The 17,083-nt window shown below is 42.8% G+C and overlaps 1 protein-coding gene across 4 annotated transcripts in view; it reads left to right on the top strand.

The window, feature by feature from the left end:
* FAM53C (family with sequence similarity 53 member C) overlaps positions 1 to 17,083 on the top strand; it is a 277,153-nt gene that overhangs the window by 25,230 nt on the left and 234,840 nt on the right. For 2 of the 4 annotated variants that reach the window (XM_069651578.1, XM_069651577.1), the window contains exon 2: positions 14,866 to 14,978. The exons of the other annotated variants lie outside the window; for them this stretch is intronic. The gene's annotated coding sequence lies outside the window, so the exon portion shown is untranslated. The remainder of the gene's footprint in view (positions 1 to 14,865; positions 14,979 to 17,083) is intronic. 4 annotated transcript variants of the gene reach the window in all.

Raw genomic sequence — 17,083 nt, forward strand, 5'->3', positions numbered from 1 at the left:
GATAAAAAGCATGGAAGGAACTAAGCATTGTAGTACAAGAATTTAAGATGCCAGATATGCACGGCATATTGGGTACATGCTATACATGTGGCGTGGTATGCTAGGATGATGCGGGCAGAGTTAACATGAACTGAGGCATTGGGTGCCTAATATTAGAATACAAGGTATGCTAAGACACAATATACACAATAGGTACCTGAAAGGCTAGAACAAGCCACAGTGGGCACAATGCAATATGCTAGAGGATTATCAGTGTGCCCTTTGGTCTAAACAGTGGATTAGAGCACACCACAGGCACAGTGGGCTGTGATAGCTAGGAAAATAGGTAACATAGGCAAAGTAGGCTGCAGTTAGATTGTGTGCTATAGGCTGGTGTGCAGAGCAGGCATTAGGAGTTAAGAGCAGGATAAACACAGGAGGCTAGATGTTTAAGATATGCGCATATGCTACTGGCAAGGCTAAGGCATGCAAGGGCAGAGGCAGCTGCATTAATAACAGTCTGTATAGTGGGGGTAGTGTGCGCCTTAGGTTAGTGCATCTGATAGAAAACACAAAGGGCAGAGTAGGCAACAATCAAAGGTGAGCAGATTAGGCTAGGTACAAGATGGGCACATTAGGCCACTAAGGTTAAATTGTGCATTGGGAGCAACATGGCAAATCAAGATGTTTATAGCAAAGACGGGTGTAATAAGGCAGATTGCGGCAAGTGATATGGGAAAATGAGGACCAGTAATAATAATGGTGGGTAAGTAGGCAGTGAGGGTGGCAGGTATGCACGTAACAGATTGCAGGGCACTCAGTATTGCAGCAGTATCTTACACAGAAATAAGAAGATTGATAGTAAATACCATCAGTGCAGACCCAGTAATAGCCATAAAGAACAGTAAATGCAGCAGTAATACTCAGATTAGAGCGTATCGCGGCATCTAAAAGCAGATTTACCTTAAGCTAAAAAATGCAAATGCATGTGCAATGGCTAGCGCTTGGATACAGAATGATAACATTTGATCTAAATTGCTTTGAGGCAGCATCGAGATGCAAGATGATGCAGTTGAGTTAAACACCTCGAAACAAAATAATACACTTGACTAAGATTGCAAGGGGGCAACGCCTAGGTGCAAGGTGAATCACCTGCGCTAGGTTGCAGCGGGGTAAAACCTAGAGGCAAGATGATTTGCATTGGGCTAGAATGCAGATAGCCAGCGCCTAGATACAGAGAAGTGCTATAAGCTAAATTGTTATGAGGCGACAGCCGTGTATAACATGTGAATTCGGGTCACGTACAAAGTTCAATGGCAGGTGACATTAGCCAGGCATGCATGCATTTGAATACTTTCCCTGTTGTACTTTTCTTTGTTGCATTCATGGGTCGGTGGGTGTTGGCTACTCACCTTTGGATCCCCCTCTTCCAGGCTCAGATCCTACTTGACTATTCACCTCCCTCTGTCGGGTTCACTATGGCTTTAATGAAATTTTCATCTGTGATATTCACAAATCTTAATGTCCTTTTAAACAGTTCACTGGGGACATCTCTCTGCTGGGTTCACTCTTCAGTTCTGATGATGCGGGATTCAGTTCCCTTAGTTTCACAATTTCTGTCGGTCAAAGACTTTTGACTGTACAGAGGATTTGACTGTACCCCTGTATGACCCCCTTTGCGCCTTTCCCGAGCCCTTCTGGTAACAGTAGTTTCAACAATCGTGTAATTGCTCAGAGTTTCCGGAGTGTGCACCCGTGTGGTGCCGGACTCCTCTGTTGCTTGCTTTCCTCCTTTTAGTATCAATAGTCCTTTATGCTCTTTCACAATCTAATTAGCCGTTCGCTACTTTCATTCAACACAGTTCGGTTTCTTATCGACTCTCCCCTCGACTCACTAGCTGTGAGGAACCGCTTGGCTTTTCTTCTCTCTGGAGTCAAGGTTGGTACCACGGAGACAAGTGTCTCTTCCCCGGCTTGGTTATCACCAGAGGAGGGCCCTGTATGCCGCTGACATCTGCTGCAACACACATTGGTTATTCAGTCTTCTGCTTCCTTCTGCAGAGGTTTCACAGACCTTGGTTGGCAAGGTCGCTTCTCCACTTGTCACTCTCTCGGTTCGTGCGGTCTTTCTCCACCTCTTGAACTGCCGTGCGGAGTTGGCTCTCTTGACGTGCGGTCTGCTTTGCTCGTCTTGTGCTCCATCTTTCAACCTTGTGGGGAAGGGAAAGGCTGTCGGATGTGTGCGGTTTTGGTCGATTGCCTGACCCTTGTGTTGAGACATGTCAGGTAAATGGCTTGTGTGTTAGTCCGTCGTCCTTCGAGATATGCGAAAGTGTTCGTGTTGGAATGAAGGGGGTTGTCATGGAAAATGGTATTTGTCTAAGGTGTGTTGATAAAGTGAGAAGGGTGAGATTGGTGGAGTTTGCTAAACAAATGGAAATGACTGGGATTATTAGGGTGGACAACAGAAAAGAGGATTCTCGTAGTTTGGGTTTTCGAGGGTAACAAGGTTTGGGCCTCCAAGTTGGTTGGCCAAATACAGAGGGTCGTTGGATCTGGGCCCGAGAGATTCGCTGAGAGGCGGTAGCTTCAGGGGTATCGTCCTCCGCTCCCTCTATCTAATACAGCACCTCACCTGGGGCCTTTCCGCCGAGCACAACCTCAGGTTCCCCCTTCCAGGTGATCCTCTCTCTTCGTCCGGCCCTGGGGTCTGAGCGCATCGGCCCTTCCTAGGCCACCTGAATAAGGGATTCTCGAGGTTGGCTTGGGGGAATACCCTCAGGTTTCTCACAGCAGAGTTAACAATTTGTAATATAGCGTTTTTGCAAAAGTGCTGTACATAGAACATATTTACATTTATCACCCAGCCAAAGTTGGTACCTATTGTCAACCTCAGAAGGATGAAAGGATGAGATGGCCTTGCCGGGTTTCTAACCTGCGGCCTGCAGATCACACACAGATCACAGCAGCGAATGCTAAACTCGCTTAGCTATCCTACCAGCTAACATCCTTCAGATGTCCGTAAAAGAACTATTGACTGAGGTATAATAATCGGTGCTTAATTGGATGAACCATGCATAAAGCACTACATGGAAAAGTTAAATACCCATCTGGATTATCACTCTAATCTAGGTGCAGGTTATGCTGAGTTTCTATTTCAATTAACTTGTAACTTTATTTTTCTTTTCTTTTTTTAAACGGCACTTGCACTTCCTGGAGAGTCTGGTTTTGAATGTTTTTTAATTGTAGTTGGGAACATTCATTTCAAAGTGGCTGTGACACCTGTGATTGGTGTAGTGACCATCACTTGCCCTTGAGCAAGGACTCAGCTGCCACTGACTGTTTATAGTAATTTACCCCATTTACTGCATGTTTAGGTTGAATGGATGTAAACTAGACCATGCATACTTAACAGTGCCCCACATAATGTTTTGAGTGGGAGTATTTTACAGTTTTTATAATTTGAGTGTAAATTGAGTTCTAAGATTAAATATGATTTTGCCTCCGCGAGTGTAAAAAGTATGCAACAGGCAACCAAAAGTTAACAAAACTGGAAAATGAATAGGGCCCATTAGAAACAAAACAGTTGTTCAGCAAAGATGGTTGGTTTCAAGCAATTTCTCACATTTTGTGGAAAACCTTCTCCTACACAATGCCTGGGTTCAAAATTGCCAGGAGCTGGGATCTTGTTATAGCCAGGGGGAGCCCGGTTACCTTGAAACCAAAAGCTACCAGGAGCTACTTTGGAGTCCTGTGGCAAGTGGTGCCATACACACCTAGTTATGTGATATTAACTGTGTAGGTTTGGGAATGTATATAAAAAGAGAATAAAGAACACACAAGGGCCATTCGGAGCATACTGAATAATATAAAAAACACAAAGTTAGAGGTTGCATCTTGCGTAAAGTTAGATTTGCTGCACACTATGTACTAGCCCCTGGTTCCCCATAGGTAGCTCCTGCCTAACTGGTTATGCCTGATACCCAGGAACTGCTTTTTGCTCCTGGTCAATAAATCCCAATTTCGATCCCTGCAATGTGTGTGAACACAGCATATAGATACATCTTGATGATAAATGCACACCGCACAGGAATTCTGAAAAGTACTTTTGGGCAGTAAAGGTGTGATTTGACTAAATCAAGCCTAATTTCTTTCTTTTTTTTCTTTTTTCTTTTTTTTACAAAGTTCTACTGCTTTCCATCTTATTAATGATATTAACATAAAAAATAAAGTATGCACAATTATGTTTTTGCCCCACGAGGATCTAGACACAAAAACACGGCAGCAGCTGAACAGAAAGAAACCCTTCCTTGGATCATTGTGTGCAGTTTCTTTCTGAAAGGCTTCAGAGAAAAACATTTCAGTTTCAGAGGCTATTCTTCATGGTCAAAGAAGCGTTCTGGTTTCTTTGCACTGCACTCTGCTCTATCCTGGGGCATAAATGATAAGCAGGAAATGAATAAAACTGTAGTATTTAAAGATTTTAATACGTAAATAGGCTTGGTACAACGCTTATCTGGAGGCCTGGTTGTATGTCCACTTCCAGTATGCTGAAGCTCACCGAGTCCAGTGGGGGCAGTTCCAATTTGAAGATATATTCCTTTGAGATCAGATGCTTTTTGTCGTTTTTCTCTTGTGTTGCTGTTTTGGTTAAGTTTGTAATCATGACCGCTGACTCGTCTGTGCTTCATGTCCAATGATACCTGTTCCTGGTGTTACATCTGTGCAGGGCCAGGCACTAAGGATTTCCTGAGAGAAGGGGGGAGGTTAGAGTTGTGAATCAAGGGAACAGATTTTTGGTTCCTCTCCACTCTGGTCACGGTAGAAATGTGGTGTCCGGATGTATGCTGGCACTTCATTGCCAAAACAGATCTTGAAAGAGTAAACCGACCAGTAGAGTCCTTCAGGTAGGTGTCTTCTATGCTTCAGGACGTGTCCTTAGGGCCCAACAAGGTAAGGAGTCAGATGCTCGGGTTAAATATGAGCTTTAGGGCACAGTGGAAACTGTTCTGAATGAGTTTTGCAAACTTCCCAGTCACCACAGGTTGCCACAGGAAACGTTCACAAGCTTCATCTTGGGCTTTCTTTCAGAGAATTCAGTCCCTCCAACGCCAGTCATGAGCAGGCCGACTCTGCCAATTGCAGATCTTGCGCTGAGTCAGACAGTAGCCTTGACCATATATTGCCATGTCCGAGCTCCCATTTTCTCAAACTGTCTAGCTGTTTGGATTCCTAAATCTAACTCCCAACCCTGAGGTGTACTAGGCTTCCCCAATCCCCAGCCCACTCTAATCGTAAAAGGCTGTTCCCATCATCCTCCAGCCTAAAAGGATAATTTCGTGAGGAGAACTGCACAATAAATGGGTTGCATTTGGGGCACAGTTAACTCCAGAGCAGTTTCTCAGGAAAAACGCCCCGATGGGGCATTGGATAGGATGCCACAGCGATATACATATAAAACAGGTCACAGAAAATGGGCATGGGAAAATCCAAAATACTCAGACTTGTGTCCAAGTGCTTCGATAGCACCTTAGGCCATACAAAAACCTCATCTCACTTGTCTACAGTTTAGTGTCTGTTAAAAGAATGCTCCATGTCCTCTAAACTTACTTTTTACTGGCCTTGCCAAGTAAATTGCTTCACTTAATTATTAACAGTGCGGATGTTACTACCTAGCGACACTGTCCTGAAAACTGCCCTTTTCACAGCCCTTCACACCAGGATGGCATCTCCATACTTTGCCTTTCAAAATGATCGACACCCCCGTACACTCCTATATTTGAAAACCCGCAATTCACTCCAGGGTGTAAGAACAAGAGTTTTGGTGCATGGTTCCAGGGGGGATGCCGAATGCTACGAGATATGTACCACGAGTGGTCAGTTAAAGACTTTGAAAGGTGCAAGGGTGACTTTAGCCTGGACGAACGACCTAGATATGGGTATATGCAGCTACGGCATTGGCTCTCTCACCCTGAGATGCGTCAGGCTGGCTGCCGACCTCTGACGCCATTTGAGAACTACTTAGACTCGCACTCCGGGGACAGGGGATTAATGGGATCCATCCATAGGCATATTAAAGAAGGTGAAACTCTCCCACCTGGGATTTATATGAAGAAATGGCAGGAAGAAACAGGGGTAATAATTGAAGGACTGGCAACAACTCTGGTCCCAAATCCCGAAATTAACCAGATCGATCCAGATCCGCGAGATCTGGTTAAAGCTCCTGGTCCAGTGGCATCTCACCCCGATCAGACTACATAAGATTTATCCATCTTCATCTCGGGAATGCTGGAGGGCGTGCGGGGGGATTGGTACATGGGCTCACATATGGTGAGATTGCCCAAAATTGGAGTTGTTTTGGGGTCAAGTAAGGCAAGCAGTGGTGCATACCCTGGGGAAGGTTGGAGGCAGGAATAGAGGGCTGGATATGGTTTGCTTGGGGTGAGTTTTGGGGGCGATTCCCATCAGGTCCCGTCGAAAGGTTTGTCATCATCATCATCATGATGATGTCGGCGGCTCTGGTGCTGGCACGCCGATGGAAGTCTAAGGATCCATCACAAGAACATGAGTGGGTAACCAAAATGTGGTTGGTGTTGGCAATGGAGTGGCTCAGTTACTCACTTCAAGGAGAAAGTATGAGATTTAGGACAGACTGGTCTGAACTAATTGCTTATTTAAAGGAGGGAGCGCGCAGGGCTTGGTGCCCGAAATCTATGACATTGTTGGGTATTATAGACCCGCAAGAGGAATCGGACATGTAAGATGAATCGAGTGGTCTGGCTTCAAGGATCTAGCGTTTAGTTGTATGGGTCTCGGCCCTTGTTCGGATGCCTGGAACTTATCGGTGACATCATTGAGGGAGAGTTATTTCCTGGATCAAGCAAGGGGAAGGGGAAGGGGGAGGTGGGGATAGGGGGAGTTCTGTCCTGTTGATAGTTTCTTTTTTGTTGTATGAAATGCCAATAAAAATAAAGTTGAAAAAAAAAAGATCAAAACTTTTTGTAAGAATGTGCAGTCTTCATATAGTATCGACAGATTGGTGCTCCGTTTAAAAATTGGAGGTAAGAGTATTGTATACCCTGTTTTAGAAAGTACAAACTTGGATGTCATTCTCAAGTGATTTATTTACTTGGCAAGTAAAAATCATATATTTTAATAAATGGGCATTTATCTTGTAATTCAAACAGCGTGGTTAGCAGTCCATACATTAAAAGCATCTTTGTAGGTAGCCTATGCATCAGTTGGCAGTAGAGATGTCCTCTTTGTGGAAGGTGCTGTTCATTCCACTGATCGGAACAAGTCTACTTTTTAAAAATGTATTTGACTTTTAATCTCTGCATGCCAATACTATTGCTGCAGTGCACTGAACAAAAGGAGCTTGGAAGACATGGGGCAGGTTAGAGGAGACCGTGTGAGCATAAAACAGTAATGTTTAAACTGCTTTCCCTATAAATGAAGTAATTGCCTTTTACTAACTGAAATAAAGGTAGCAGTCGGTGCTAAGGTGCAGGTCTAGGAAGAGGCAGGGTTTTGGCAGTTTCTTGAAATGCATGTGTTTGGGTCAGCTGTGCAGTACCAGTCTTAAAGGGGTCAAACCAATGTGCACTTGTTGTTGGCCATTATAAATTGTGCTGCTTGGGCTGATTTTAGGGTGTAAAATAGAAGGGCCCAATTCTCACCTGCTGCATTCTGGGGGATCAAGATCAAAACAGTAGGTGTAAGGTGAGCTGTTTTGAAGAGCATTTCGTAATTGGTTCGTGTTTTATTCTGATGACATGGTTTTCCACTTCACACGCGAATCATCACTACAGATAAGGGGTGTATTGGCCACTTTTACTCCCTAAAAATTTGCAAGCACTCCTACTAAATAAAAATACAGGGTAAAAATACTCCCAACAAAAATCGGCTAGATACACATCTTCACAACTTAATGGCTATGTTCGAACTAGTAGTTAACTAAGTTACACAGAAAGGCAGATGCTCTACTATTATTACTTCCTTAATCCGAAGAGGTATAAATTAATGTGCATGAATAACTTGGTGCAAAGCAGTATGTCCTACAAAACATTTCTGTTTTACGCAGTGGTGGAAATGGGAAAAATGTGGTGGGGGAATCCCACAACACAAGGGCTGGGTGGGGGAGGAGTTGGGGGCGTGGTGGTGCCCGAGGGGGCGGGGCTCGTAGTGAACATCCAGCAATGCTGAAATATGTAAAAAAAAAAAAACACCCGCGCCGGCAGCATTGCCTTTTACAGCGGCTTTCAGTTGTACATGTCGCGAGCATTGTGTATTACACACCAGTGCCAAAGCCGCGGTAAAAGGCAATGCTGCCGTCGCGGGTGTTTTTTAAAAAAATATATATATATTCCAGCGCGGTTCATGGTCTTGGGTGCCTGACTGTGGCCGGATCTCTGATGACCAGCACTGGTTTTACATGTAAAACATATATATTTTTACTCGCTTATTATACCCTCAATGGGAATGGGACTTGTTTTTTTTTTTTTTTTTTTTACTCCCTAAACAAATCATTTTACTCCTAACTTAAAAAGAAATTGCGAGTAAAATATTCCCACTTAAGTCTTATCTGGAGCACTAACAGCAAGGTTTACAGCACTCTAACAAAAAACATGGCTCTTTTCTGAAGATATTACTTCCCACATAGCATTTTCAAGTAGAACATACCAGGAAAACCAGAAGTCGGGGGATGTTCACACAACTATGCCACTTATTTTGCTACTTGGTCTGGTACAGAGTTTCGGTGAACTAGATATAAAATGTTTCTCTTCCTGTATTACAAGTGAAGTGTCTTAAAAGAAAGACGAGAGTTATTTGTAAAATATTTTTACTTGTTACACTCAAATGTGGAGCTCTTTTCAGTATCTTGTCTGCAGCACTGCCATCTGCTGTGTTCTTATGTAGGTAGTTGATCGGTTGCCTCCTGCTAATGCAGATCGTCTGTTATCAGATTTATTTTTCACTATTGGATACCTATGATATGATGCATCTTTTTTCTAGCTTATTCTATTCTATGTTTGTGTAGGTTAATCATGTTCTCTTGCTTTGGACATTGGTAGTCTCATGCATGCGTTGAGTGGGTGCCTAGTTATAGTTTCGACAGGCGAAGTTTCGAATAGCAATAGTTCTGACACAAAAGTACAGAAAAATGTTTCCGGTTTATTTTTTTATTTTATTTTTGGGGGCAGGGACCCCCCTCAAACTTTTTATTTTTTTTTTATTTTTTATAAAACACTTCTTTTACAGTACGAAATTTAAAAAAAATATTTAATATAAAAAAAATCGAGTGAGTGGTGCAGTTGGCTACACTATGCATCATCAGTGAGCCAACCTTAGGGCATTAACATTAGGACAGAGTAGAAAACCTGCTGCAGCACTCGGAGTTGGCATGCCCAATGTTCTACGGCATGCACTGCCTGCGAAGCACAGTCCAGTGAATGCCTGACCTGGCCCATGTGATGACTTGAAGCATTTGACCTGATTTTATATCCTAGTTGAATCATGGTGTGTGAAACACCACTACTAAGAATACATCCTGCCTTTCGGAGACTTTGATTGTGTTTAGAACCTCATTGTCTGTTTTTGTGATATGGATTCGAAACGTTCGGTGAAGAGGAAGCAGTTGGAGAGAGTAGGGTGGGGGAGGCTGACTGAGGCAGCACTCCGATTGTCAGATGTGCCCATCCTTCCCTTAAATAGCGCGACACTCTAGACGTGACTGCTGCAACAAAACGTATATTGGACTTAGCTGGCGTAGAGCCAGGTCGGATTTCAATTCACAACAACTTATTTAACATGGCAAGTATCACGCCTGTCGCTCAGCCAGATAAAAGAAAATGCAGGTTCTGGGCAATGACTCGAAAAACAGTGGATCGTGCACTAAAATCACTTTTGCAAAGGGTACTGCCTTGCTAACCCCTCCTGAATTGACTACCAACAAAAGGAAGACTGCTACAATCTGGCCGAATCTGATTTGTCTGCTTGATGAGCTCCCGGAAACAGTTAACACCTGCCTAACACCAACCGCATAGGGATAATACAGTGGATATTGTGAGTCCTGACCCACTGAATGCAAACAATCGAACATCCACTGTCTTGAGAGTGGTGATATTCTAAATAATGTGGTGATCTTGCCTCTACTTTTTCACTGCGTCATGCCTTGTGATCTAATCAGTCTTTCGAATGATGGGTACATGCATTACTGTGCTCCCAGTTAGGACTGGTCCAATAAACTGGCTTGACACCTGACTGGCGGATGAAACATCATCACGAGGACAGCACCCATGAACACAGTATTGTTTACAGAGCAGAGAAACCATAAAATGACGCAATGATTATGTTTATAGCATACTTCTACAGGAAAGAAAAGAAGTGATTTATATCCGGAGATATGCTGGGCAAAGATCAAATGAAAGGCCTAGTTTTGTTCTAACATCAATTGCGAGTTTGGATTAAAACTATTTGATTGAAATCAATCTCTTGGTTGGCTTTTGTTAGCTAGATCTGGCGGTAGGTGTTTCCTCAAACTTCTTAATCTAGGTTTCTGGCAACAAGAACCTCCGCACAGTGTGTACAAATGTCCCCTTGTATGAGGCGAATGGCAGGATGGGAGAACAGGCTGCTGACACTGAAATGTCGACTTGTGATTATCTGGACGTGATGGACAATAAATAAAACACATTGAATTACAGACCGACTTGTGGACAGGTGTTAATTCAAAGTTGAAGTGCAGTAAACTGAATGGGTGAGGTAGGGAGTAGTAGAGATGTCTGGTTTTGCTCTGATGCAGAAACAAAGAACTGTCCCCAAAATAGAAATACATCATGTCAACGTTGAAGTATTGAAACTAATGGCCCCACAAAGAAATGGGAGTCAAAATATCTGGCCTGCGGGGGAGGTGAAGGCTAACCACTTGTATGTGCTTCTGTTTACTATCTGATAAACGTAGGATGGAGACCTTAAAATAAAGTCATGTTGACTTGGACGAACAAACCAGTAAGACCAGAGTTCTGAAGAGGGTTAGGAATTTGGACGTGGCTCAGAAGAGTTTGTTGTAACTCTTTTGATAAAGATGAGTATGTTGGGGTGATGCCAGAATTTAATGACACCAATGCTATAATAATCACTCACATTTCCTGAACAACATGGTTCACTGCATTGGGTGATCTTTTGAAAGTTGCTCTGCACAATGCCTTGTTTGAGATTTATAGAAAGGAGAGACATTAAGTATATTAACTTGCCTCATGATGTGGACACTCGACTGCACAAATCTTTTACTCTAAAGCTAGAGTTGATCTAATCTTATGACTGACTGTGTGCAGAATCGATGCTGATATTGACAAAAGTAGTTCAGGTGCATCCTGCCACAGTATGTCTGGTACATTTATATTTTCTATTTGGTAGTTTTATAATGCATGTGACGAATCTCTGGATGTTTTCCCTTCTCCCCTAGGGGGAGACCGTTTCATATAGTGTCGGGGAGGTGTGTCCACAGTACAATAGTCTCCCTGGGGTGGTGCACTGGGTGAGGAGCACATTGAAGAGGAAGCCCTTTATGGGATTAGGGACAACCATTCCAAGAGAATGCAGTATTTCTCTGCTTTATTAGACCTTCCCTGCTACCCCAATTCAAACTCTCCGTTCCGGTTTCCAGTCGGTGCTAATATTTTCTATTGTAAGGTCAACCAACCTGTTACGTTGGACCTGACTAGTGGCCTTGAAAATACCAAGTGTTTTCCATTTAACTCCACTACATGTGCTGTGAAGATGGAGTATGAAGATCTCTCCAGAGAACTGAAGTGAACGGACTAGTCTCTCACCGCATTTGATTGGCCAAGGGAAATGCAAAACAGCAGAGAGCCATCCTCTGACCAGGAAGCCTGGGAGATGCCGAACAGGGGGCCACAGCAGGAGACGCCGTGCAGAGGTGAACTTGAGTGAGAAGGTAGTCCAAGGAGAAAGGAGCTCCTGTGCACACGCCCAAGCAAACCTTTGGGTATCCCCAGGCCCAGCAAGCTGCCGGAAAGCAAAGCCCCATCCTGGGAAGATGGACGAGACTGGGGTAGTGGTTGCCAAAGAGAAGATACACTTGAATGCATATTGACCGGCAGGGACGCTGCTGCCGCAGAGAACGTCCAAACGCTGCCGAAGCCTCCGATGGAAATAGCACTGCTTGGAAGACGCAAACAAGAGAAACAGGAACGCGGGCAGACCGAGAGGTGCTTGAGATCTGGGAGCAACTGCAGAACCAGGCTAAGAGGGTCTGGGACCCTGTAAGAAACAGTACAGAAGGAAGCATATGCTTGGCAGGGGAGTAAACCAAGCTATTGCAACAGTTCATTGCGAGTCTGGGACCCGCACCCACATGAGCATTTGAGAATAAGAGGGCTTGGCACCCTGAAAGCAACACAGACCAGAAGAAAGCCCATGATTGGCAGGAGAGTGCACCACACTAGTACAATACAAAACTGAGTCTAGGCCACGCACCCATATGAAAATATAAATGTACAGTGAAGGTAACCCAAGAAGATATGGGTTCTGGAACCCAAGGAGCGGAAAGTAGAACCAGAAGCAATGCAGGGGAAAGGAGCTACACCCTAATCCTTGGTGTTATACATCGAACATTTATTGTTGTAATTTATGGAACTTTTTGATCACCTGAGACATTGGGAGCCTTTCTGTTGGCAAGAGCTGTCCTTACCACTTTACTTTGGAAGAGATCGCCCTTGCACATTTGATTTAAGTTATTAGTGTTGGTCAGAAGTAGATTTTTGGGACACGACAGTAACGGACTCCTCATTTGACATCCTGAAATTTTCACTAGTCTTCTTTGAGGGAGAGAAACCCCTCTTAGCTTTAGGAACAGAGAGGCTGTTTTCCCAACCCTTTTACTGGTTCATGTTTATAACCAAAACTATGCCACCTTTTGTGCCTGCGCCTTATTTCTGCACCCTTACATGCACCACATACAGAATGAGCTGGATGAAGGTTTAAAATCTTAGTTGGAGATTGGGACTAGAGGCTTAATACAAGCCGAGTTTTGATAGCTTTGCAGAATGCCGAAAGATCTTTTAAAGGGATGTGAAAGTATGTTCCAGAGTTGATGGGCTGCCACTGAAAATCTACGAACCCCCCTTTGTGTAGGAAATGGGATTTCAGGATTACTTGAAGGGCCTGGTCTTTCGAAAATGAGTCTCGCTGATGTACATAGTTTGATTCTTTTCGAGATAGGAAGGGACCGAGACCATGTAGACATTTGAAGTAAGGCATAATGCATAAACGGAGATCTGAGATCCCATAGTCCGCTAATGGAGGAAGCTCTGGAATGTAGTAGCAGTCACTACGTGAGAGCTGGAATATCAACCAAATTGCTGAGTTCTGGACTTTTTGAATGCGTTGGATAATCTATGATGCCCAAGTACAGTGCATTACAGTAATCAGTCCTGGAGTTGATTAATGCTCCAACCACCGTAGGAAGGTGTTTTTGGTCCAAAAAATCATAAGCTCTTCTTAGTAGACCTAATGTATACAAAGGAGGTTTCTGTAATTCTTCTGCTTAGGTGTCCAAATTGAGATAGTTTCCAATAAAAGCCTACATTCTTGACTTTGTTAGCCAACCACACAGGTAGATTAAATAACCCAGCGGAAGGGCATAGTTGAGCCGATCAGTATATTTGTGTTTTGGCCCCAGGAGAATGACGTCAGTTGTTTGGATGCTGGAGAATGCTCTTCAATTAAATCCAAAGCTCAACTTTCTCAAGGCATTTAATAATCTTGTCTGTTAGACTTGGGCCTTGCAGCTCTAAATAAAATTGTGTATCCTAAATCATATTTAGTAAAAATGTCATAGTGGTCTAACATGTGTATATAAAAAGATGGGTGGTGGGGCAATGCACATCTTCCATGATGCAGAAAGGACTGGGACATTAATAGGCCTTATTTCACCTGATGTGTTTTCTAGGAAAGATTAGAAGCATGGGTAGAAATGTGAGCACATTGCTCCAGGCATTGAATTAACATGTTGTGATTTGCAGTTTATAATTGTGACCGGAAGCGGATAGCTAAACACTGTTAAAAATGGCAGTGAGAAACTAGTCACAAAAGTGCTACTTAATTGAATGGGTATGGGTAGTGAATAACACACGGTTATGCACTCTGAAATAAACTAGAAAGGTCGTGGGTCTGGCTCTCAGCACACCTGAAACCCTTTACGGGGTGGAGGGTGTTGGTTAAACTAGGTGAAGTGAAATATATGTGGGCAATCTCTGTGTACAAGAGACGGCTCACACTACACGTACTCGTAGGAATCGTGATGTTGTTGGCCTACAAGAAGCATGGGCAGTTGACTAAATTACAACTTGCACATTCCAATGTTTACTGTTGCTGCCTGTAAAATATCCAGTTGGGTGACCTAAGGGAGGCTTATTGATCAGAGTGCAATATCCACACTTCATTAATAAGAGATCCCTTTCATCTTCCTCTCCTACATTAGGAGGTTTGATAAGAATATGCATCACAACTAAGACAATTCATAGTTTGAGATTCAACATATGAGCCACCAAGTTTGCAATATTTGGTAAAATGACTGAACATAGTACATTAAATTGTACCAAATTGGACGGTTAATTTTCCCAATGATCAAATAATAACAGGGGATATTAATGCCAAATGCCTAGTGAATCTGGATTGTGAGGTTGATTGCCACAGGAATGATTTGTGGAGATTAACCACTATTCTCGTACAATCAATGTGATTTATTGCATGAAAGTTACGGCCTTGAATTTTAGACTGCTTAACGGAAGAGTTCCAAATGGGTATGCATATTTTACTTAATCAGTGTTAGTCATTGATGATTATTTTGTGTTATTGCAGGATGTAGGAAAGGGCTCCATCTCTAGACATCAGCTCAAGGAAGTTAACAATCATTCGCCAGACTTGAATTGGAAACTGCACAAGGATGTAAAACTTCCCACTCGGCTATAAAGGTGAATTAAAAATGAAGCCGGGCATGAACAGAATTCGATGAGCAAACAAAACATTGCAACAAGCAATCTCCATGAGCGTTTGAAGTTTGTGTGTGCTGTTTAGCTCCTGATGTTAGCCCAGGAGAGACTGGTTAACTTGATACCAACAGCTATCGGTAGCTTCTGGCTCCTGTGGCAGACTGGTCCCATACAAACAAGCCCATGTGGTTCTGTATCTTGGAATCTGTGTAAAGAACCATTGGAGACTTCTAGAAGACATTTAAAACACAATGTATTTTATACAGTGGACAAAATGTTTGCATCTCACTTAAGTTAGATTTGCGGCACGCTATATGCTAACTCCTGGTTCTTGGGGGTAGCTCCTGCCTACCAGGTGATGGTCGATACCCAATTAACCACATTGACCGTAAGCACTTTTTAGTAAAAGCAATTTTTAAATCTTAACTTCCTTTTGAGAGCGAGAGCCCTAACCACACAGCTCCTTTCACAGAACATGTAGCAAAGCATAACCATCCCTGACGTAGAGAAAATGAACCTCCCCACACAAGAAATATAATTGACTTCATAAAGTAGTGACAAGTGAGATGTTTCAACACCTACTAAAAGATACCATGCAACAAGAGGCTGGCTTGACATTAATTGAGTAACAAAAGGAGTCTGGGCTTTGGATCTGGGATCTGGTTGAATCTCACTTTTCTGCATTTATTTCTTGCCAAACTCTTTACCATAACATGTGGTGCCAGACCGCTCCACCCACAACTCCCCACTCAGCCTCCCCTTTCTATAGGTAAAAAATGATTCAAACTGGTTGAATCCCATGTTGCCACAAAGAAAATGGGAATTAACTTTGGTTCCTACACAGAAACCTTGCAAGACAATATTCATGAAAAATGCTGAGACTGCTCTCTTTAAAAAATCTGATCATTCTGGTTATTGGTTAACTAAATTGAGACGCATGCAATTCTGCAAATTAATGTTGGATACTAAATGGGTATATGTGACGCTCCTTTTGGAAGTAACTTGAACGATTAATAGAGTAACCTTAAAGACTCTCCATTTCTGCTTTATTTTCTTTAACGATAAATTACATATGAATCTTGAAGCACTCTTGATCCCAGGACCGCAACAACTGAGGTTGTGCCCTGCTCAAGGATTATCTTCTATTCTGGGCTCAGTATCTTTATTCCCTATTTAAATCAATTGGTGTGACTTGGAGACACCCTTTATGTTGGACCAAGAGCATTCTTGTACTGATGCACAAAAAAGGGGCATGAGGCAGCAATGCAATGTATGTAGGGGACCTGTTTTTCTAAACTCCAACTAAGGGCTTCATAAAACCATATCTGAGACAGTACAAAACTTCCTCTTAGTATAAGGCTGTACAACCTGAGCACATTTGGCAGCGTAGACAGAGCAGCCATGCTTAGCCTAGTAAGGAGAGAGGGCTGTAGACCAGTACAAAGAAATTGTAGACTACATATGGTTCAAAGAAACACGGCAACACTATGTATTGTACAAATAAATGGTTTATTCAAATACAAGTAGGCCAAGATAAATCTTGGGTTAGTACTATATCTCATATAAACGCAATTCTAAAAACCAACCCTGTACCTATGGTCTACAAACCAAGGTACAACCCTATTTAGATTACAATCGGCAGTCGAGGTGGGTCAAACCTATAACACATTCATAATGGCATTAAGGTATTCTTAAGGTTGGGTATATTTTCAGAATACAATAAGCAATTCAAGGGCAGGAGACCCTACTGGTCATAATATACAGTGCGATTCACGATCTGCACAACTTATTAGACCAATATCTTATATCTTGTAACCTATGTATCCATTCTTTATAGAAGAAAGTTACATTTACAACACCAATGTTACTTTTTAGATTTCAGTTCAGAGGGAGTAACTTAACGTGTATACTACCTAGAGGCCTAAAGCTTCTCGAGGATACGTATGAACTGTGTAAACTATTTTAGAAGTGCCCTAGAGCAGTTCAGGGAAAGCGTAACCAGTTATACACTTTTAGAAAGACACAAAGTATTTCAAGGTAACTTGGCATACTTTTAATAAGGGCATTCAGCAATTCATAGGTAAGTA

This window comes from Ambystoma mexicanum, chromosome 3p, assembly GCF_040938575.1.
Source record: "Ambystoma mexicanum isolate Mex_15411 chromosome 3p, UKY_AmexF1_1, whole genome shotgun sequence".
In the NCBI taxonomy this organism is placed as follows: domain Eukaryota; kingdom Metazoa; phylum Chordata; class Amphibia; order Caudata; family Ambystomatidae; genus Ambystoma; species Ambystoma mexicanum.